A 25,274-nucleotide genomic window follows, 5' to 3' on the forward strand; every position below is an offset into this window, starting at 1 on the left:
AGGAATGGGCAACAAATGTGGCCGTTCTGGCTTTGCCCACATCCCGAGAACAAATCAAAGAAAAGCAGACAAATCTTGGTTTAACATCCAACAGAAAAACAGCACCTCTGACAATGCAATGTTGAACCAGTATTGCATTGCTTAGTTTAGATTCTCTGCTCAATTTGAGCCACAACTTCTACTTCAGAGGTGAGAGTGCAACCACTTAACCAACCTCAATAATATATTGACAATACATCCGTATTAAGATATGCTAAAATATACCAACAACATACCAATATATAAACCTGCTAGCAGCACAGCAGCATTAAATTATACCAGCAACATATCAATACTAAAATATACCAGCAACATATCAATATGTCAATACGCATCATCTGCACCATTTCCATGGCCTTGCCATCCTTTCTGAAGTAACATGCATAAAATTGAACATAGCACTAACTGCAGCCTTATCCATGACATCTATAGATTGATCATCCGTGCTTTTCTTTTGTACGCAGCACCCTATTTATAAAATGTATAATCCCCTATAGCTTTATTTATAACTTTGTCAACTTGCCTTCCACTGTTAAAGATTAGTATTTCTGAACACCTGTCTTCTTTATTCTACTTTACCATCTTACATTTTCCTGCAATAAATTTCATAAGGTATCTATCTACCCAATCTATTAACTTGTGTTGTCTTCAAATTGCTTATAGTCCTCTTCATGGTTAATCATTCTCCGTAATTGCATTATTTTCAAATGTTGGTATAATCCCCCATATCCTCGTCCAGATTATTTATATGTATTAGAAGGAATAATAGTCCCAACAATGGCCCTTGGGGCAGCATTGTTTGCATTCCTCCAGTTCATAGAATGATGCAGCACAGAAGGAGGCCATTCGGCCCAGCGTTCCTGTGGCAGCTCTTTGAAAGAGCTATCCAATTAGTTCCATTTTCCTGCCCTTTCCCCATAGGTCTACATTTTTCCCTTTCAAGTATTTATACAATTCCTTTTTGAAAGTTATTATTGAATCTTCTTCCACAACCCTTTCAGGGCATTCAGATCATAACAACTGGCTGTGTAAAAGGTTGAAAAAACATCCATTAGTCACTACTCTCTATTCGGTTGCTTATTAGCTTCCTATTTCCTTTAATATTATGTGCTTTAACTTGATCAAGAAGCCTCACATGTGGCATCTTATCAAAGGCCTTTTAATCTAAATAGACAACATTCCTTTATTAATACATTTGTTATTTCATCAAAGAACTCCATTAAATAAAGATGACTACAAAGGTATGAAGGCAGATTTGGCTAAAGTGGACTGGGAAAATAGATTAAAGTGTGGGACGGTTGATGAGCAGTGGCAGACATTTAAGGAGATATTTCATAACTCGCAACAAAAATATATCCCAAGGAGAAGGAAAGACTGTAAAAGAAAGGTTAACCATCCATGGCGAACTAAGGAAATAAGGAATGGTATCAAATTGAAAACAAGAACATACAATGTGGCCAAAACTAGTGGGAGGCCAGAGGATTGGGAAACTTTTAAAAGCCAGTAAAGAACGACTAAAAAAAAATAACAAAGAGAAGGAAGATAGATTATGAAAGTAAAGTAGCACAGAATATAAAAACAGATAGTAAGGGTTTCTACAGGAACATAAAAAGGAAAAGAGTGGCTAAAGTAAATGTTGGTCCCCTAGAGGATGAAACTGGGGAACTAATAATCAGGAACAGGGAAATGGCAGAGATGTTGAACAAATATTTTGTATCGGTCTTCACGGTAGAAGACAATAAAAACATCCCAATAGTGGATAATCAAGTGGCCATAGGGAGAGAGGAACTTAATACAATCACTATCACTAAAGAAGTAGTACTCAGTAAAATAATGGAACTAAAGGCGGTCAAGTCCACTGGACTTGATGGCCTACATCCTAGGTTCTTAAAAGGAGTGGCTGCAGAGATAATGGACGCATTGGTTGTAATCTACCAAAATTCCCTGGATTCTGGGGTGGTCCCAGCGGATTGGAAAACCGCAAATGTAGCGCCCCTATTTAAAAAAGGAGGCAGACAGAAAGCAGAAAACTATAGACCGGTTAGCCTAACATATGTCGTTTGGAAAATGCTGGAATCCATTATTAAGGAAGCAGTATGACTTTTGGAAAAGCATAATTCAATCAAGCAGAGTCAGCATGGTTTTATGAAAGAGAAATCATGTTTGGCAAATTTGCTGGAGTTCTTTGAGGATGTAATGAACAGGGTGGATAATGGGAGCCAGTGGATGTGGTGTATTTGGATTTCCAGAAGGCATTCGATAAGGCACCACATTAAAGATAACTGCACGAGATAAAAGTTCACGGGGTTGGGGGTAGTATAGTAGCACGGATAGAGGATTGGCTGACTAACAGAAAACAGAGAGTCGGGATGAATGAGTCATTTTCCAGTTGGCAAACAGTAACTAGTGGGGTGCCACAGGGATCGGTGCTGAGACCTGAGCTATTTACAATCTATATTAATGACTTGAGTGCAACGTAAACAAGTTTGCTGATGATTCAAAGATGGGTGGGAAAGCAAATTGTGAGGAGGACACAAAAAAATCTGCAAAGGGATATAGACAGGCTAAGTGAGTGGGCAAAAATTTGGCAGATGGAGTATAATGTGGGAAAATGTGAAGTTATCCACTTTGGCAGAAAAAATAGAAAAGCAAATTTTACTTTAAATAGAGAAAAGTTGCAATGTGCTGCAGTACAGAGGGACCTGGGGGTCCTTGTGCATGAAACACAAAAAGTTAGTATGCAGGTACAGCAAGTAATCAGGAAAGTAAATGGAATGTTGGCCTTTATTGCAAGGGTGATAGAGTATAAAAGCAGAGAAGTCCTACTACAGCTGCACAGGTTATTGGTGAGGCCACACCTAGAGTACTGCGTACAGTTTTGGTCTCCATATTTAAGGAAGGATATATTTGTATTGGATGCTGTTCCGAGAAGGTTCACTAGGTTGATTCTGGAGATGAGGGGGTTGACATGAAGATAGGTTGAGTAGTTTGGGCCTATACTCATTAGAGTTCGGTAGAATGAGAGGTGATCTTATCAAAACATATAAGATAATGAGGGTGCTTGACAAGGTGGATGCAGAGGGATATTTCCACTCATAGGGGAAGCTAAAAGTAGGGGACATAGTCTCAGAATAAGGAGCCGCCCATTTAAAACTGAGATGAGGAGAAATTTCTTCTGTCAGGGGGTTGTAAATCTATGGAATTCTCTGCCCCAGAGAGCAGTGGAGGCTGGGTCATTGAATAAAGTTAAGGCGTAGATAGACAGATTTTTGAGCGATGAGGGAATAAATGGTTATGGGGAGCTGGCGGGAAAGTGGAGCTGAGTCCATGATCAGCTATGAGCTTATTAAATGGCGGAGCAGGCTCAAGGGGCCAAATGGTCTTCTCTTGCTCCTATTTCTTATGTTGTTATAAAATTTGTCAGGCATGATTTGGCTTTTAAAAGTCCATGCTGACTATCTTAATAGACTCATCTTCCTGTGAGTATTCATTTTATCCCATATTATGGATTTCAGACATTTATCCACAATTGATGTGAAACTGATTGGTCTATAGTTTCTCCCTTTATGAACAGAGAAGTTAATTTTGCTACTTGATGGCACTGTTGACTCCTTCCATTACTGTTGATTATTGGAGGGAGCCTGATAGGGCAGTAATTGGCCAAATGGTCCTGTATTTGTGGATAGACATATCCTGGGCATTTTCCACATTGTCAGGTACATTGGAAGATCTTGGCATAGTGCACAACTAGTTGTGGTGTGCAGATTTTCAGCACTGTAGCCTGGATATGGCCAGGACCCATTGTCTTTACTATATCCAACATAATCAGGTGTTTCCTATATTATGGAATGAACCAATTTGACAAACTACTGTCATTCATAATTGAGGGGACCTCAGGAGGAGGTCAAGTAGGATAATCGACTTGGCACTTTTCACTAAAGGTGCTTGCAAATACATTAGTCTCATCTCTTACACTCATTGGGTGTTATGGTGGAGTCCAGTTGCAAGTACAAAAGACAAGGCTAAATGTTTGTAAGCATCTTTAGCTAAAAGTACCAATTGGATATTGATTGAGGATGGCAACATTCATGGAGCTTCCTCCTCCTATCATTTGCCTGAGTATCCTCCACTATTGTAGACAGACACTTCCAACTGTAGCACTGGAATGAACCTGGCAATGTAGAAAATGCTCAGATTATGTACTATCCACAAAAACAGGATCATTTGGTCAATTACTCCATTATTGCACTGTTGGAGGTGCTGTCTTTTGGATGAGACTTTAAACCGAGATCTGTCTGTCCTCTCAGGTTGATGTAAAAGATCCCATGGCATTATTTTGAAGAAGAGCATGTGAGTTATCCCTGGTGTACTGGACAATATTGATCCTTGCTCTGCGCAAGTTGGCTACCGCGTTTCCCACATTACAACAGTGATTACACTCCAAAAAGTACTTCATTGGCTATAAAGCGTTTTGAGATGTCCAGTTGTCATGAAAGGAGCTATATAAATCAAGTCTTTCTTTTTACTTTGATCTGTTGGTTGAAGGACAACTTAGCTCTGTCTCTTACATGCTGCATTTGGTATTAATGTAGGTAGCCCTATGTTGGAGCTTCACTAGATTGGTACTTCATTCAAAAGTTCCTGTTCTTCCTGGCACAACATTCTATAACCCAATTGAGCCAGGATTGGTCTCTGGCCATGATGACAATGGAGGAGTGAGGGAAGGAGATGTCAGGCTACTGTTACTCCACAGTGCCTCATGATGCCTAGTTCTGTGCTGCCAGGTTTGTTCTTAGTCTGTCCCATTTAGCACGGTGGAGGTACTACGTAATGATAGAGGAAGTCCTTACTGTGGAGGTGAGACTTTACCTTCACACTATTGTGTGGTGGACAGATGTTATGGTGATGTTAGTAAGGATTAGGTCAAGTGAGTTACTCTCTTATATTGGTTTCCTCAGTATGTGATGTATGCCCAGTCTGGTTGCTATGTTTTTCAGGACTCAGTCAGCTTTGTCAGTTGTGGTACTATTGAGCCAATATTGCAGTTCCCCACCCAGAATACAATCTGTACCCTTGCTTCCCTCAGTGCCTTCTGCAAGTGATGCTCAGCATGGAGAATTACTGATTCATTAGTTTGGGCTAGGTGGTGACGAGCAGTTTCCTTTGCCATGTTTGACTTGAAGCTATGAGACTTCATGGTAACTGGATTCAATGTTAAGGGTTCCCAGAGCCACTCCCTCCTGACTGTGTACTACTGCAGCTCCTCCATCTATTCTGCTGGTAGGACAGGACTTACTCGGGGATAGAGATGGAGGAGTCTGGTATGATACTTTATTGTGTGGGAAGAGTTAAGATACTGGGACTATTTCCACTGGAGCAGAGAAGTCCAAGAGGAGTTTTAATATGGGAGTTTAAAATGATAAAGGTTTCTGATGGGTGAACAGGGAAAGACTATTTTCTATGGTTGTGTTTCATTCATGAGTGATCATCAACTTAAAATTGTAACTAAGAGAGTGAGGAGATGTGTCTTTATACGGAAGGTTGTTGGTGAATGGAATTTGTCGCAGAGAGTAGTTGAGGCAGAGACCTTTATCTTTTATGGGAAAACTGGATATATAGAGGAAAAGAGCAATGATGAGAGCAGGGTGGAGTGATTGCTTTCACAAAGAATCAGATACAATGGGCTGAATGGCTTCCTTCTGTGCTATAATCTTCTCTATCAGCTACACATGATGCTAATATATACCAGAAAGTTGTCAAAATTGAAATATACCAATAATGGACCAATGCTACAGCGTATGGAGAACACATGAACAGTGAACTATAACAACACACCAAAGCCAAATTATACCAGCAATGATCCAATGGTAAAATGTAGCAGCAACACACCAGTTTCAAAATATACCATCCATCAACATTGAAAGATACCAGAGACACACCTACATTAAAATGTACCAGCAACGTGTCAACATTAAAATACACCAGCAATTCACCGACATTGAGATACACTAGAAACACGTGTGTTTAAAGAAAAGTTTGAATTAACCATGTAACATTATGGACTGGCACGCTGAAATAAGGCTGAAGGTTAAAAATTATGGGTCATACTTTTTGGATTAGATAAAATTAAGAACTTTACAAGAATGATTCATTGATGTAAAAGTCCCATGCCAAGACTACAAATAAAAACAGTTAAGCATTAGAAATCACTTAATCACATTATTCATTTTGTTTTCTCAGAATGGTTCCACTGCCATTTCGGATTTCTGGCCCAGCTGAATATTTAGCTGCATAAATTAACATTTGCAACGTAAGAATTACTTCAAAATAAGGTTGAATAATTCACACTAAAATAATTAAACTTACCAATAAAATTAATCACTTAATGTTAGAAATCCCTGTTAGATGGTTCCTCCGCAGAGGCCTGCCCCTTTTTCTCTGGCCTAGTTCTTGAGTTCTGCTTCAGTCCCAGAGTTGGAAATTTCACCTGAGCCTTGGGTGCTGGGGATTTCAAGCTTCTGTGGACAACTTCTGTATGTGAGAGAGAGATGCATCATGGGAATTGTTTTCACCCTGCTCATGTGGAACTACAATACCCAGAGTATACCAGAGAAAAAGTGTCACATGGGACAACATTCACAAATAAAGGCAAGTTGTGAAAGGGCGGGTGGAAATGATGGAACGATTTCATATTTGTAATTGTTTTATACAGTTTAAATAACAGTTCTTAACTCAAGTGTTGCTTGGCATGATGTTTATTTGTGCTGTTGAAAGGGACTGAGGTTGAAAAGAATGTTTACGAGGTGCTTTGATTCTGTGTTTCGATACTGTGGCTGACATAAGTCAAGCGTCCAAGTCTTTATCACAAGTTCAAGAATCAGGTCATTGCAGAGGCAAATATCTTCCCTGTTGGAATGGTACACCAAAGACAGTTTTAGCAAAACTGCCAAATACAACTTGGGAAGTAAGGGACAGCAAAAATATATCCTTTATCACCATATACATAACTGAGAAGAAAGATTTTAGAGAGGGAGAAAGGACAAATTAAATAAATAAAGCAGTTGCATCTTTAGCAAATCCTTTAAACCAATTGTTGTTTGGTAAAGCAAAAGTATAAATATAATAAACAAAACTGAGAAAAGATATTTTGGAGATGGAAGAATAAAATTTTGTAAACTGATCTGTAAATGATGTGATAAATATATCTGTGAGTGTTGTACCTTTTAGCAGTTATAACATGCTAAATATTTTAGCAAGTGTATGATATATCGCTTGAATAAATGTAGTTTATTTAAGCCACAGATAAGTTGTGTTTAACCTGTCACGCAACTGTGCTAAGCATCAGAAAGAACAATCCAGATTCTGGATTAATTGTAAGCAATACTTTGGGAGATCTATCGGTTATTAACACAATATACAATCAACAATAATAATGTACCAGCAACAAATCAAAAGAAAGCTTTAAAAGCAACACACTAATATTACAATCCTGCAATGTAAAAATATCCCAGGATTACATTAGTATTGAAATATACCAATGTGATAAGGGAAAGTCAGCATTTGAAGTTTTGCATTCCATCGTTATTTTGTAATGTGTTCTGTAAGGTTGGGGACAAGTAAATTTATTTTATTTTTGTGTCTCGGAGTGAGAATGCAAAAACAAAAATATCATAGAAGGCATTTTAAAAGAGGGTAATCAAGGAAGGACTGTTCCATCATTCATATGGGGAGGTCTGAATTTAGGCATGATTTACAAGCAGGAACTCTATGGCAATAAGAAATAACTTGTATTTATATAGTGCATTTCATGACTTCAGGACTTCCCAGCTAATGAAATACTTTTTTGTAAGTGTAGCTGTAATATATTTGCTTCATGGGTTCTTTGTTTAAGAATTCATAGCAACACATTGCTATTAAGAACTAGTTGGTTTATTAGCAAAGATTTAACAATCACACTACACATTACCAGGCACACAACCACCTGCCTCATCGTGGATCCCCTGAACCCAACTGGCTGGGGTTTTATTAAGTCTTGTGAACATCACATGACTGGCTGAGCCACTCACAACTCAACAGCTCTACAAACCTGTGAGCATACTTTACACTAGTCACTGGTGTAATGTAGGGAAACATAGCAGTCAGTTTGCGCACAGCATGGTCCCACAAACAGCAACAAGATAATGATCAGATAATCTGTTTAGTGGTACTGGTTGAGGGATAAATATTGGTCATGACATCCCACTCTTCTTCAAAATACTGTCATGAGATCTTTTACGTTGACTTGAAAGAGCAAATGGGCCTTGGTTTAATGTCTTATCTGAAAAATAGCACCTCTGACAGTGCAGGACTCCCTCAGTATGGCATTGAAGTGTCAGCATTGATTTTGTGGCCAAGACTCTAGAATGGGACTTGAATTTACATTCTTATGACTGAGGTTAGAGTGCTATCACTGAGCCAAGGCTCAGATGTTTACAAAGATGTTTAGTGGGGTGGAAACCAACGTATCCCCTAAGCTGCATGGCCATGCAGCCACACAGCGATCGGGAGGTCCCACATAGGCCAGTCACCAGTTATAAGGCTGGAAAAAATGCCGTGCCTGGCTGTGCAGCAAATTTAAAGCGACCGTGCACCTAAAATAAAAATATGAGAAGGAACATTGGTGGAAATGATGAAAACCTGCCTAAAACATCCTTAAATGGGGGGTTTCAATCCTCACTATCTTCTCTTACTTTATCAAGTAGTTTGTTTATTTGATAATTGAAGGTAAGGCCTGAATTGATTGCTCTCTCTCAAAGGTGTTAAAACTTGTACTAATCTTGTTCAGAACTTTGTATTTTGTACCTCTATGCATGCAGGAATCATGGAAGGAATTGTAAGGCAGATTAGAAGATGAATTTGCCAAGAAAATGTTCTACATCTAATGAATCGTACAGCACAGAAGGAGGCCATTTGGCCCATCATGCCTGTGAAAGAGCTGTCCAATTAGTCCCATTCCCCTGCTCTTTCCCCATTGGCCTGCATTTTTTTTCCTTTTCAAGCATATATCCAATTCCCTTTCAATAATTATACACTCTTGAGGAAAACATTTTGATGGTGAATAAAACTTGCTTTTAACCACACTTGGCAGAATCCTGTGTCTAAATGAGGTAGCGAGGATAGGATGGAAGGGTAATGCATGCAGAAACATGACGCAGAATATCCTCAAAGAAATGACCAGATTGGAGGTAGAAAGCCAAGGTACCTTTTCTCCCTTGCGACATCTGTAACAACCAACATTAAAAAACACCATATACCCACAACATACCATCATTAAAATATAGCAGCAAAAAAATCAATGATAAAGATGCAAGCAGACAAACCAGTGCTAAAACGTAACATATCAATACTGACATATACCATCAAGATACCAATACAACATTTACAATCAACATATCAACACTAAAATATACCAATAACTTATCAGTATTTAAATATACCAGCAAAATGTACTTACACTAAAATATGCCAGCTCCTTCTCAATACTAAATACATCAGCAACACGCCATTACTAATATATAGCCGTAACACTCTAATATCAAAATATACCAATAATATATCAAATACATATATTAGAATCATATCAATACTAAAGTATACTGGAATAATATCATTACTAAAGTATACCAGCAACATATCAATACAAACTATTGTGTTCATACACAGATGAGGCTGCACACAGGGAGTTTAAAGTAACAGTGACCTCAGTCTTGAATAAGACACTCCAGAGTGAGGAACAGACCTTAGGGGCCGGCTTATATACAGTGCTCCCAAGGGATGCTGGGATCCCTTGGGACTTCAGGGGATGAGCTCCCTGGTGGCGGAACATGGGAGTGCATGCTTTACAGACACACAACATCACTCCCCCCCCAAAGTCAAAGTGAAAACTATTTACAAGGTGAGGCAGTCGGGAGCCTTTCTTTCCCTGGTGGACCGCCTCGGCACAAATGTCTGTTCTGGTGTGTTGGCTGTGCCCTCGCTGGGCTGGCGTGTTGTTGGCCCTGCAGGGCTGCTAGGTGAGTCTGGCCTTGCTTGGCTGTTGGGCGTGATGGGTTCGATTTCTTGGTCCGACGTGGTGTCGTTGATCCTTTGGGTGTGTGTTGTGGGCTCGAAAAAGGTGGTGTCTGCTGTGGGTTGTTCAGGGCAGTCTGTGAACCGCAGCCTCGTTTGGTCCAGGTGCTTTCTGCAAATTGTCTAGTTTGACTACAAACACCCTATTCCCTTTGTAAAGTCCTACTCTACAGTATGAAACCACACGAGGCACATTCTGGGGACAAGGTCACTCTGTGACCTGAACTCTTTATTCACAGGACTCCAAAGACGATGACCCTACGTGGGACCTCCCTTTTCATACCTGTGTGATCAGGTAAGGAGTGTCTCCCACAAGTTCACCCCTTGTGGTCAAGGTGTGCATCTAGGTTGAGTGTATACAGTAATACAGTGGTGTTACATTGTGGTTACATACATGACATCACCTCCCCCCCACCCAAAGTCTTATTAGGATCATAGGTTTAGTCTTTCAGGTGGTCTATGCTCCCTCATGGAGTGCCGCAGTTTGGGCTCTGGTTGTTGGACACTGACGTGAGTGTCTGTCACCTGTGGTGATTCCAGCCTGTCCGGGCTGACCGCAGGGACTGTGCATTCTTCTGATTGCTCTTGTTGCTCGTTCACTAGCGGTGTTGTGAGCTCCATCTCATGGTCTTCTTCAGGTTCCTCAGTGTCGATGCCGAACCTTTTTTTTACTTGGTCCAGATGCTTACAGCATATCTGACCATTGTTTAGTTTTACCATGATGACCCTATTCCTCTCTTTGTCAATTACAGTGCCCTCAAGCCTTTTGGGCCCCATGGCGTGATTGAGGACGAATACAGCATCATTTATTTCTATACATCCCCCCCTCGAATTACGGTCATGGTACTCATTTTGTGACTTGCAGTTACCCTCAACTATGTCGGTCAGGACTGGGTAAATGAGGGACAACCGAGTTTTGAGTGTCCATTTCATTAGTAGCTCTGCGGGCGGGACCCCTCTGAGCGAGCGCAGTCGGGATCTATAGGCCAGCAGGAGACGCGATAGGCGGCATTGTAGGGAGGGTCCTTGAATCCTGAGCATGCCTTGCTTAATGATTTGGACCGCATGTTCCGCCTGGCCATTGGAGGCCGGCTTGAACGGTGCAGTCCTGACGTGGTTGATGCCATTGCCCGATATCAACTCCCGGAATTCATTGCTGGTGAAACATGGGCCATTATCACTAACCAGGATGTCCGGCAAGCCATGGGTTGCAAAGATCGCACGTAGGCTTTCCACGGTGATGGAAGACGTGCATGAATTCAGAATGATGCACTCGATCCATTTCGAGTACGTATCTACCACAATAAGGAACATCGTACCCATGAACGGGCCCGCGTAGTCAACATGAATGCGTGACCATGGCCTGGTGGACCAGGGCCATGGGCCGAGCGGGCGTCCCTGGGAGCATTACCCAGCTGGGCACACATCGTGCACCTGCGAACACAGTGTTCCAGGTCTGAATCAATTCCAGGCCACGAAACGTGTGCCTGGCAATGGCCTTCATCAGCACAATGCCTGGGTGCTTGCTGTGGAGTTCCCTGATGAATGCCTCCCTGCCCTTCTGGCACATAACTACCTGGCTGCCCCATAGTAGGCAGTCGGCTTGGATGGAGAGCTCATCCATCTGTCTGTGGAATGGTCTGACCTCCTCAGGGCATGCTCCATGTGCGGCCGCCCAATCCCCAGTCAGGACACATTTCTTAATCAGGGATAGGAGGGGATCTCTCTTTGTCCAGATTTTGATCTGGCGGGCTGTGATGGGGGAGCCTGCGCTGTCAAAGGCATCAACAGCCATGATCATCTCGGCGCTTTGCTCCGCTGCCCCCTCAGTGGTGGCCAATGGAAGCCTGCTGAGCGCGTCAGTGCAATTTTCAGTGCCGGGCAGGTGCCGGATGGAGTAGTCATAAGGAGCCAGCATGAGAGCCCATCGCTGTATGCGAGCTGATGCGTTGGCATTGATAGCCTTGCTGTCTGACAACAGGGATGTTAATGGCTTGTGGTCCGTCTCCAATTCAAACTTCCTACCAAAGAGGTACTGGTACATTTATTTTACACCATAGACACATGCGAGCGCTTCCTTCTCAACCATCCCATATCCCCGTTCTGCTTGAGAGAGCGACCTGGAGGCATAAGCCACAGGTTGTAGTTGACCCTCAGCATTGCCCTGCTGCAACACGCACCCAACCCCATAGGACGATGCATCACATGTCAGAACCAATTTTTTACAGGGGTCATACAGGGTCAACAACTTGTTTGAACAAAGTAGGTTTCACGCCCGATCAAAAGCCCGTTCCTGACAGTCCCCCCAAAACCAATCACAACCCTTACACAGGAGCACGTGTAGCGGCTCCAACAACGTGCTCAAGTTCGGCAGAAAGTTCCCGAAATAGTTCAACAGTCCCAGGAATGAACGCAACTCCGATATGTTGCAGGGCCTGGGTGCTCGTCGAATCATCTCTGTTTTGGATTCGGTGGGCCGAATCTCATCTGCAGCAACCCTCCTGCCCAGAAACTCAATCTCAGGAGCTAAGAACACACATTTCGACTTCGTGAGTCGCAGGCCTACCCGGTCCAGTCAGGGTTGTGGAGGTGTTCCTCGGTGTCTCGACCCGTGATGAGGATGTCGTCCTGCAATACGATCGTTCCAGGAATGGATTTAAGCAGGCTTTCCATGTTACGTTGAAAAATCGCGGCCGCTGATCGAATGCCAAATGGGCACCTGTTATAAACGAACAGTCCCTTGTGCGTGGTGATGGTGGTCAGTAGTTTAGATTTGTCAGCCAGTTCCTGGGTCATATAGGCTGAAGTGAGGTCCAACTTGGTGAACAGCTTATCGCCTGCCAGCGTGGCGAAGAGGTCCTCTGCTCTCGGGAGCGGGTATTGATCTTGTCGGGACAGCTGATTGATGGTGGCCTTATAGTCGCCACAGATCCTGACACAGCCATCCGCTTTTAGGACGGGAACGATGGGGCTCGCCCAGTCGCTGAATTCAACAGGCGAGATGATGCCCTCTCTCAACAGCCGGTCCAATTCGCTCTCGATCTTTTTCCGCATCACATACGCCACCACTCTGGCTTTGTGGTGCAGTGGACTGGCATCCGGGCTGATGTGTATCACTACTTTAGTGTATTTGAAAGTCCCAATGCCAGATTGGAATAGTGAATCGAATTGTTGTAGAACTTGTGAGCATGAACTTCGCTCCACAGATGACATTGCGTGAACATCCCCCCATTTCCAGTTCATCTCGGCTAACCAGCTCCTCCCTAACAGTGCGGGACCATTACGTGGGACAATCCAGAGCGGCAGCTGGTTCACTAACCCTTTGTGTGTGACAGCCAACATTGCACTGCCTAGCACCAGAATGATTTCTTTAGTGTAAATCCGTAATTGTGTCTCAATACATGCTAATTTGGGTCTACTGGCTTTAAGTGGCCATAGCTTCTCAAATTGCTGAACGCCCATAAGTGACTGGCCGGCCCCAGTGTCCAGCTCCATGCGTACTGGGATACCATTTAATAAAACCCTCATCATCATTGGTGGTGTTTGGTGTATGAACTCTGAATATTCGCCACATGGACCCGCTGAACCTCGGCGTCCATCGATTTGCCCCAAAAGTCATCCTGCCTCAAAGAACCCTCTTTTGGTCCATCCGCCTCATATATTAGTCTGGTTGCAGACTTCCTGCACATTCTAGCTAAGTGGCCACTGAGATTGCAGTTCCTGCAGACAAACTGTTGAAATCTGCAAGATCTAGCTGAGTGTTTTCCCCCACACCTCCAGCATGAGTTAAAGTTTCCATTGTTGGGAACAAAGGGACTGTGGCCAGGCATCCCGCGCTGACTGTCCCTTTGACTGCTCTTAAACACCCTATTAGTGGGTGTCAATGGCCCCATCCCGGGCCGCATTGTCCACTGTGATGGCATGAATGTCTGTTCAGCCTACCATTGTCTCTGTTGAAGTCCTACTCTGGGGTCTATTGCTGCCTGGGGAGCGTCGGACTGTCCCTGCCTGCCTGCGGGGCTCTGAGTTGCATTGATGATATTGAATCCCTGATCCATCGCCATGTTAGAGGCAGAATTGCGCGCGTATATTATTTTTGTCTCTTCCTCCCCCGCCATGAAAGTTTGAGCTATCAACGCCGCCGCTTCCAAGGTCAAATCTTTGGTCTCAATTAATTTGCGGAAAATTCCCGCATGACCGATGCCCTCAATAAAGAAGTCTCTTAGCATCTCCCCACTGCAGGCGTCTGTGAACTTACCGAGGCTGGTCAAACGGCGGAGGTCCACTACGAAGTTCGGTATGCTCTGTCCTTCACGACGTCGGTGGGTGTGGAATCTATGTCGGGCCATATGTATGTTACTCGCCGGTTTGAGGTGCTCCCTGATCAATTCGCTAAGTTCTTCAAAGGTTTTGTCCGCCGGCTTTTCGGGTGCTAGTAAGTCCTTCATGAGCGCGTAAGTCTTTGGTCCGCAGCTGGTCAAAAGATGTGCCCTTCGCTTGTCGGCCGTTACATCCTCCATTCTTTCGTAATGAAGCTTTGCTGAAGCCTCTCGACAAAATCGTCCCAGTCTTCCCCAACACAGTACCGTTCCTCTGTGCTACCGGTGGCCATTCTCGTGGGTCGTGAATTCCCGTTTCTCGTCGCCAAAGTAAAGTCCTTACTCTACAGTATGAAACCACACGAGGCACATTCTGGGGACAAGGTCACTCTGTGACCTTAACTTTTTATTCACAGGACTCCAAAGACGATGACCCTGCGTGGGACCTCCCTTTTTATACCTGTGTGATCAGGTAAGGAGTGTCTCCCACAAGTTCACCCCTTGTGGTCAAAATGTGCATCTAGGTTGAGTGTATACAGTAATACAGTGGTGTTACATTGTGGTTACATACATGACATCCTTCTTTAGCTATCACCGTGCCCACGATCCACTTGGGACCATGTCCATAGTTTAGCACATACACAGGGTCATTCAGATCAATTTTCCGTGACATAGTGGTGCAACCATCGTTGACATTTTGTTGCTGCCGCCTGCTCTCTACCTGATCATGCAGGTTGGGGTGAACCAGCAAGAGTCTGGTTTTAAGTGTCCTTTTCATGAGTAGCTCAGCCGTGGGCACCCCTGTGAATGAGTGGGGTCTCGTGCGGTCGCTGAGCAGTACTCGGGACAGGCGGGTTTGGAGTGAGTCTTCTGTGACTCGTTTAAGGCTGGTGAAACATGGCCCGTTGTCACTGACCAGTATGTCAGGCTTTCAATGGTGGCAGTGGCGGTGCTTCCCGACATTATTTCACATTCAATCCATTTTGAAAAAGCATCCACCACCACCAGGAACATTTTACCGAGAAACGGGCCCGCATAGTTGACATGGATCCTCGACCATGGTCTGGAGGGCCAGGACCACAAACTTAGTGGTGCCTCTCTGGTCACATTGCTCAACTGAGCACACACGCTGCATTGCCATACACAGGACACTAAGTCAGAGTTGATAGCGGGCCACCACACGTGGGATCTGGCTATCACTTTCATCATTACTATACCCGGGTGTGTGCTGTGGAAATCCGAGATGAACGTCTCCCTGCCCTTTTTTGGTAGCATCACGCGGTTACCCCACAATGGGCAGTCTGCCTGAATGGACAGCTTTTCCTTTCGCCGCTAGAACAGCTTGATTAACTCTTGTATTTCAACGGGGTTGCTGGCCCAGCTCCCATGCAGTAGACAGTTTTTTACTAGGGTCCAACAGAAGATCTTGGCTGGTCCAAGTCCTAAACTGGCGGGCCGTGACAGGTGATTTATCATTTTCAACCGCTTCCATGACCATCAACAAGTCTGTGGGCTATGCCACTATCAACAAGTTTGCAGGCTGCGGCATTTCCACCCCCGTGGTGGGCAATGGTAGCCGACTGAGAGCATCCGCACAGTTCTCGGTGCCTGGCCTGTGGCGGATGGTATAGTTATATGCTGATAGCATGAGTGCCCACCTTTGTATGTGGGCTGAGGCATTAATATTTATCCCCTTGTTTTCAGTGAACAGGGATGTGAGGGGCTTGTGATCGGTTTCCAGCTGAAATTTGAGGCCAAACAGGTACTGATGCATTTTCTTTACCGCGAACACACACGTTAATGCCTCTTTCTTAATCATGCTGTAGGCCCTCTCGGCCTTAGACAAGCTCCTGGAAGCATAGGCGACAGATTACAACTTCCCCGCAACGTTAGCTTGTTGTAATACACACCCGATTCCGTACGACGACGTGTCACATGCTAGCACAAGTCTTTTACACGGGTTATACAATACAAGCAGCTTGTTGGAGCATAAAATGTTCCTGGCTTTCTCAAAAGCAATTACTTGTTTTTTTCCCCATACCCAGTTCTCACCTTTGCGCAATAGCACATGTAGGGGCTCTAAGAGGGTGCTTAACCCCGGTAGGAAGTTACCAAAATAGTTGAGGAGTCCCAGGAACGATCGCAGCTCCATGACATTCTGTGGCATGGGCGCATTCCTGATAGCCTCTGTCTTGGCGTCTGTGGGCCGAATGCCATCTGCCGCGATCTTTCTCTCCAAAAACTCCACTTCTGTTGCCATGAAGATGCATTTCGACCTCTTCAGCTGCAGCCCAGTCGTTGGAGGACCTCCTCCAGGTTTTGTAGGTGCTCGGCGGTGTCCCAACTCCTGAAAGACCACCGTGCGTGGTCCCAACTTGCGTAGGCTCTCCATGTTTCTCTGGGAGATCGCTGTAGGCGACCGAATTCCAAACGGCCATCCGTTGTAGATGAACAGTCCCTTGTGCGTGTTGATGCAGGTGAGGCCCTTCGAAGACTCCTCCAGCTCCTGCGTCATGAAGGCCGAAGTCAGGTCGAGCTTGGTGAACGCCTTGCCTCCTGCCAGCGTCGCAAATAGGTCATCTGCCTTAGGTAGCGGGTATTGGTCCTGTAGTGAGAAATGATTAATAGTTACTTTATAATCGCCGCAAATACTGACCGTGCCATCACTTTTGAATACTGAACAATCGGGCTGGCCCACTCACTGAATTCCACTGGGGAATTCCACTGGCATTGCAGCCTGTCCAGCTCGATTTCCACTCTCTCCCTCATCATGTAAGGTACCGCTTGCGCCTTTGGTGAATGGGTCATGCCTCTGGGACCAAGTGGATCCGCACCTTCGCCCTGGAAAAGTTTCCAATGCCTGGCTCAAAAAGGGAAGGAAATTTGTTAAGAACCTGGGTACAAGAGGCCTCATCGACATGTGTTAGCGCTCGGATGTGATCCCAGTTCCAGCGGATTTTGCCCAGCCAGCTCCTTCCAAGCAGTGTGGAGGCATCGCCCGGGACAATCCAGAGTGGCAGTTCATGCACCGTGCCCTCGTAGGTGACCTTGACCATGGCGCTGCCCAGGACAGTGATAAGCTCTTTGGTGCACATTCTCAGTTTCATGTGGATGGGGCTCAGGGCTGGTCTGAATGCACTGTTGCACCACAGTCTCTCAAACATCTTTTTACTCACGATGGCTTGGCTAGCGCCAGTGTCCAGTTCCATGGCTACGGGTAAGTCAATCAATTTTACATTTAGCATTATAGGTGGACATTTTGTCAAAAATATGTGCACCCCGGGTACTTCAGCATCTGCCTCCTCTCTCTGAGGCTTGAAATTGCTTTGATCCACCATGGACCGATCTTCCTCTGCCACATGATGGTTAGCAGGTTTTGCAGAGCTTGCAGCTCATTTGCAAGCTCGTTAGAGGTGCTCCATTGTTCCACAGCTCTTGCAAACATACCCTTTGAAGTGGCATGAATAGGCTGAATGGAAGCCTCCATAATGCCAACAAGGTGTGAATTGCCTTGCATTCATCCTTTGTTGGGGACTCTGAGTCATCTCGGACACCTGAGGCCTGCTGGCAGTTGCAGACTCGTGGTTTCTGCCCTGTACATTTCTGCTTGCAAACACAGTTCCAGTTAATTTATGAACATTGCTCGCACTTGTGTGCTGAGAGATTTATTTGGTGTTTTCACTGGTGGACATAAACGCCTGTGCTATCGCAATGGCCTTGCTGAGGGTCGGTGTCTCTACTGTCAAAAACTTTCGGAGGATGGTCTTGTGGCCAATGCCCAGTACAAAAAAGTCTCTGAACATTTGCTCCAGGTAGCCATCAAATTCACATTTTCCTGCAAGTCGCCTTAGCTCGGCGATGTAGCTCACTACTTCCTGACCTTCAGATCGCTGGCACGTGTAGAACCGATACCATGCCAGCAGCATGCTCTCCCTCGGGTTAAGATGCTCCTGACCCAGTGTACACAGCTCCTCATATGACTTATCTGTGGGTTTCACTGGAGCCAGAAGATTCTTCATGAGGCTGTAGGTCGGTGCCCCGCAGACTGTGAGGAGGACCGCTCTCCTTTTTGCAGCGCTTCCTTCTCCGTCCAGCTCGTTGGCTACAAAGTACTGGTCTAGCCATTCGACACAGGCTTCCCAGTCCTCACCCTCCGAGAACTTCTCCAGGATGCCCACAGTTTGCTGCATCTTTGTATTGGATTCGTATTCTCGTCGCTAGTTATTGTGTTCCTAACACAAGTGAGGCTGCACATAGGGAGGTTAACGTATTAAAGTAACAGTGCCCTCAGTCTTTAATAAGACAATCCAGAGTGAGGAACAGGCCTTAGGGGCCGGCTTATATACAGTGCTCTCAAGGGATCCCTTGGGACTTCAAGGGATGAGCTCCCTGGTGGCGGAATATGGGAGTGCATGCTTTACAGATACATAACACAAACATATACTGGAAATATATCAATACTGAAATATACATAATATTACACAGTATTTACAGCACAGAAATGGGCCATTTGACCCAACAGGCCCATGCTGGTGTTTATACTCCACACAAGCCTCCTCCCACCCTACTTCATCTAACCCCATCAACATATCCTTCTATTCCTCATGTGTTTACCTCGTTTCCCCTTAAATGTATCTATGCTATTCACCTCAACTACTCATTGTGGTAGTGAGTTCCATTTCTAACCACTCTCTGGATAAAGAAGTTTCTTCTGAATTCTCTCTTGGATTTATAAGCGACTATTTTATATTTATGGACCCTAGTTCTAGTCTCAGTTGCAACTGGTAACATCTTCTCTACATCTGCCCTATCAAACCCTTTCATAATCTTGAAAACCTCAATCAGGTTACCCCTCAGTCTTCTCTTGTCCAGGGAAAAGAGCCCCAGCCTGTTCAATCTTTCCTGTTAGCTATAACCTCTCAGTTCTGGTATCATTCTAATAAATCAATTTTGCATCTTCTCCAGTGCCTCTATATCATTTTTATAATATGGAGACCACAGTACTCCACGTGATCTAACCAAGGTTCTATACAAGTTTAACATAACATATTTGCTTTTAAATTCTATCCCTCCAGAAATGAACCCCAGTGCTTTGGTTTCTTTTTTTAATGGCCTTATTAACCTGTGTCGTTACTTTTAGTGACTTGTGTATCTGTACCCCCAGGTCCCTCTGTTCCTCTACTCCATTTAGTTACTTATTTTCCAAGGAGTATGTGGCCTCCTTATCCTTCCGACCACAATGTACTACCTCACACTTATCTATATTGAAGTTCATTTGTAAATTACTCGCCTATTCTGCAAGTTTATTAATATCTTCCTGTATTAAGTCGCAGTCCTCCTCTGTATTAACTATATCCCTCAATTTGGTTTCATCTGCAAATTTTGAAATTTTATTTCCGATTCCAGAGTCCAAATCATTTATATAAATGGTGATCAACAATTTAGTTTTAGCAATAATAAAACATACCAGCAACATACCAATACTGACATATTGTAGGAACATATCATTACAAACATACACCAGGAACATATCAATACAACATTTACCATCAACATACCAATACTAAAATATACCGGCAAAATGTATCAACACTAAAATATATCTGCAATATACCAAGATTAAATATACAAGTGACACCAATACTAAATACACCTGTAACACTCCAATACTGACATATACCAGTAATATATCAATAATAACAAGCACCAGAATCGTATCACTACTATAGTATACTAGAATCATATCAATAATAAAATATACCATGAAGAGATCAATACTGACATATACCAGCACATATCAATACTAAAATATGCTAACATACAGATGTTATGCACACCTACAACAAACCAATATACGAACATATATGTGCAATATGTGTCCTGACCAATATTTATCCCTGATAGAAAAACTCACCAGAAACACACCAACATTAAAATATACCAGCAGCACACCAATATCAAAATATACAAAGATACCATCAATATAAAAACATAAGAAAATAAGAACATAAGAAATAGGAGCAGGAGTAGGCTATTTGACCCCGCCTGCTCCACCATTTAATAAGATCATGGCTGATCTGATCATGGACTCAGTTCCTCTTAACTGCCCACTCCCCATAACCCTTTATTCCCTTATTGCTCAAAAATCTTCGCCTTAAATATATTCAACGACCCAGCTTCCACAGCTCTCTGGGACAGAGAATTCCACAGATTTACAACCCTCTGAGAGAAGAAATTCCTCCTCATCTCAGTTTTAAATGGGCGACCCCTTATTCTGAGACTATGCCCCCTAGTTATAGTTTCCCCTATAAATGGAAATATCTCTCTGCATCCAACTCTTATATGTTTCGATAAGATAGAAACATAGAAACATAGAAATTTACAGCGCAGAAGGAGGCCATTTAGGCCTATTGTGTCTGCGCTGGCTGACAAAGAGCCACACGACCTCGGTCAGCAGCCCTGAAAGTTACATATAAACCTATGAACAATGAACAATGGCACACAGGTAAAGAGCATCAGGCCCAACCAGTCCGTCCCCCACAACTACGATACTCCATGTATCGCAATATTTTAAACTTCACCCCACCCGGAGCCATACGATCTGCTGGGAGAGGCAAAAAACCCCAGGCCAATTGGGGAAAAAAATCTGGGAAAATTCCTCTCTGGCCCATCCAGGTGATCGAAACTAGTCTGGCCATATTAGATTCCATGAAGTACTTACCATCGTATCTGTGCCAGCCAACAAGAGGTTATCCAGTCTAATCCCACTTACCAGATACAGGTCTGTAACCCTACAGGTTACGGCACTTCAAGTGCCCATCCAAACACCTTTTCAATGTGGTGAGGGTTTCTATCTCTACCACCTTTCCAAGCAGTGAGTTCCAGAACCCCACAACCCTCTGCGTGAAGAAGCTTCCCCTCAAATACCCTCTAAACCTTCCACCAACCACCTTAAATATAGAAACATAGAAAATAGATGCAGGAGTAGTTAATTTGGCTCCTTGAGCCTGCACCACCATTCAATATGATCATGGCTGATCATGCAACTTCAGCACCCCATTCCTGCTTTCTCTCCATACCCTTTGATCCCTTTAGATGTAAGAGCCACATCTAACTCCCTTTTGAATATATCTAACGAATTGGCCTCAACTACTTTCTGTGGTAGAGAATTCCACAGGTTCACAATTCTCTTAGTGAAGAAGTTTCTCCTCATCTCGGTCCTAAATGGTTTACCCCTTATCCTTAGACTGTGACCCCTGGTTCTGGACTTCCCCAACATCGGGAACATTCTTCCTGCATCTAACCTGTCCAATCCTGTCAGAATTTTATATGTTTCTATGAGATCCCCTCTCATTCTTCTAAATTCCAGTGAATATAAGCGTAGTCGATCCAGTCTTTCTTCATACGTCAGTCCTGCCATCCCAGGAATCAGTCTGGTGAACCTTCGCTGCACTCCCTCAATAGCAAGAATGTCCTTCCTCAGATTAGGAGACCAAAACAGTACACAATATTTAAGGTGTGGCCTCACCAAGGCTCTGTACAACTGCAGTAAGACCTCCCTGCTCTTATACTCAAATACTCTTGCTATGAAGGCCAATATGCAAATTGCCTTCTTCACCGCCTGCTGTACCTGCATGCCCACTTTCAATGACTGATGTACCATGACACCCAGGTCTCGTTGCACCTCCCCTTTTCCTAATCTGTCACCATTCAGATAATATTCTGTCTTCCTGTTTTTGCCACCAAAGTGGATAACCTCATATTTATCTACATTATATTGCAAATCTGACATGCATTTGCCCACTCACCTAGCCTGTCCAAGTCATCGTGCAGCCTCTTAGCATCCTCCTCACAGCTCACACTGCCACCCAGCTTAGTGCCATCTGCAAATTTGGAGGTATTACATTCAATTCCTTCATCTAAATCATTAATGTAAATAGCTGGGGTCCCAGCACTGAACCTTGCGGTACCCCATTAGTCACTGCCTGCCATTCTGAAAAGGACCCGTGTATTCCTACTCTTTGCTTCCTGTCTGCCAACCAGATCTCTAACCACATCAGTACATTACCCCCAATACCATGTGCTTTAATTTTGCACACTAATCTCTTGTGTGGGACCTTGTCAAAAGCCTTTTGAAAGTCCAAATACACCACATCCACTGGTTCTCCTGTCTCCACTCTACTAGTTACATCCTCAAAAAATTCCAGAAGATTTATCAAGCATGATTTCCCTTTCATAAATCCATGCTGACTTGGACCGATCCTGTCACTGCTTTCCAAATGAGCTGCTATTATATCTTTAATAATTGATTCCAACATTTTCCCCACTACCGATGTCAGGCTAACCGATTCCCTGTTTTCTCTCTCCCTCCTTTTTTTTAAATTATGCTCCCTCATAATTGACCCTTTCATGAAGGGAAACAGGCCCTTGCTATCCACTATATCCAGGCCCCTCAAAATTTTATACACCTCAATGAGGTCTTGTCTCAGTCTCCTCTGTTCCAAGGAGAACAAACCCAGCCTATGCAGTCTGTCCTCATAGCTAAGATTCTCCATTGCAGGCAGCATCCTTGTAAATCTCCTCTGCACCCTCTCCAGTGTAATCATGTCCTTCCTATAATATGGTGACCAGAACTGCATGCAGTATTCTAGCTGTGGCCTAACCAGTGTATTATATAATTTAAGCATAACCTCCCTGCTCGTGCATTCTATGCCTCGGCCAAAAAAGGCAAGCATTCCATATGCCTTCTTAACCATCTTATCCAACTGGTCTGCTACTTTCAGGGATCTGTGGACAAGCACTCCAAGGTCCCTTTGTTCATCTGCACTTCTAAGTGGCCTACCATCCTTATTAGCCCTCCCCAATGCATTACCTCGCACTTCTCCAAATTAAATTCCATTCCCCACTGTTCTGCCCATCCAACCAGTAGACTGACTTTCCTCTCTAGTATCAACCACACAGCCAATTTTAGTGTCAGCTGCAAACTTCTTAATCATTCCCCCCATATTCAAATCTAGATCATTGATGTTTACCACAAAAAGCAAGGGACCCAGTGCTGAGCCCTGCGGAACCCCACTGGAAACATCCTTCCAGTCACAAAAACATCCATCAACCATTACCCTTTGCTTTCTACCTCTAAGCCAATTTTGGATCCAACTTACCACTTTGCCCTGGATCCCATGTGCTTTTACCTTTGTAACCAGTCTGCCATGTGGGGACCTTCTCAAAAGCTTTGCTAAAGTCCATATACACTATTCCGTACTCACTACCCTCATTGACCCTCCTGGGTACTCCTCGAAAAATTCAATTAGGTTAGTCAAACATGATCTTCCCTTAACACATCCATACTGACTGTCCCTGATTAATCCTTGCCTTTCTAAATGTAGATTTATCCTGTCCTTCAGAATTTTTTCCAATAATTTTCCCACCACTGAGGTTAGGCTGACAGGCCTGTAATTACTCGGCCTATCTCTTTCTCCCTTCTTAAACAAGTGTACTACATTAGCGGTCCTCCAGTCCTCCGGCATCATGCCTGAATCCAAAGAGGACTGGAAAATGATGGTCAAGGCCTCTGCTATTTCCTCTTTTGCTTCGCCCAACAGCCTGGAATGCTTTTCATCCAGACCTGGGACTTATCCACTTTCAAAGTCGCTAAACCCTTTAAAACCTCCTCTATCACTATGTTTATTTCATCCAGAATTTCACACCTCCTCGATAGCAGTATCTGCATTGCTCCTTTCCTTTGTGAAAACAGACGCAAAGTATTCGTTAAGAATCATACCAACATCTTCCGCCTCCACACACAGATTACCCTCATGGTCTCTAATAGGCCCTACCCTTTCTTTAGTTATCCTCTTGCTGTTAATATATTTATAGAACATCTTTGGGTTTTCCTTGATTTTACTTGCCAATAATTTTTCATGCTCTTAGCATTCCTAATATTCTTTTTAATTTTACCTCTGAACTTTCTACATTCCTCCAAAGATTCTACAGTATTTAGCCGTCGGTATATGATATAAGCTTCCCTTCTTTTTCTTTATCCTCCTCTGTAAGTCCCTAGACATCCAGGGAGCTCTAGAATTGTTATTCCCAACCTTTTTTTTAAGGGCACATGTTTAGCCTGAGCCCTGCAGATCTCCTTCTTGAATGCCTCCCACTGTTCTGACACTGATTTACCTTCAAGTAGCTGTTTCAGTCCATTGTGGCCAAATCACTTCTCAACTTAGCAAAGTTAGCTTTTCTGCAATATGGGACTTTTATTCCTGGTCTATCTTTGTACTTATCCATAACTACTTTGAATCTGACTGAATTATGGTCACTGGCACCCGAGTGTTCTCCCACTGATACCCCTTCCACCTGCACAACTTCATTCCCCAAAACTGAATCGCCCCCTCCCATGTTGGGCTTGTTACAAACTGATTAAATAAGTTCTCTTGAATGCATTTTAGGAATTCCACACCCTCTATACCCTTCACACTATATTTTTCCCAATCAATATGAGGATAGTTGAAATTCCCTACTGTTCCTGCCCTATGGTTTTTGGACTTCACAGAAATTTGCCTACATATTTGGTCTTCTATCTCCCTCCCACTGTTTGGTGGTCTATAATACAAGTCCAGCAGTGTGATTGCCCCTTTTTTTATTTTTCAGTTCCACCCATATGGCCTCATTTTATGATCCCTCTAACATATCATCCCTCCTCACAGCTGTAATAGTTTATTTAATCAATACTGTGATCCCCTCCCACCCCCCATTTTACCACCCTCTCTATTCTGTCTAAAAATCCTGTAACCAGGAATATTGAGCTGC

Source organism: Pristiophorus japonicus, chromosome 1 (assembly GCF_044704955.1).
Source record: "Pristiophorus japonicus isolate sPriJap1 chromosome 1, sPriJap1.hap1, whole genome shotgun sequence".
NCBI lineage: Eukaryota > Metazoa > Chordata > Chondrichthyes > Pristiophoridae > Pristiophorus > Pristiophorus japonicus.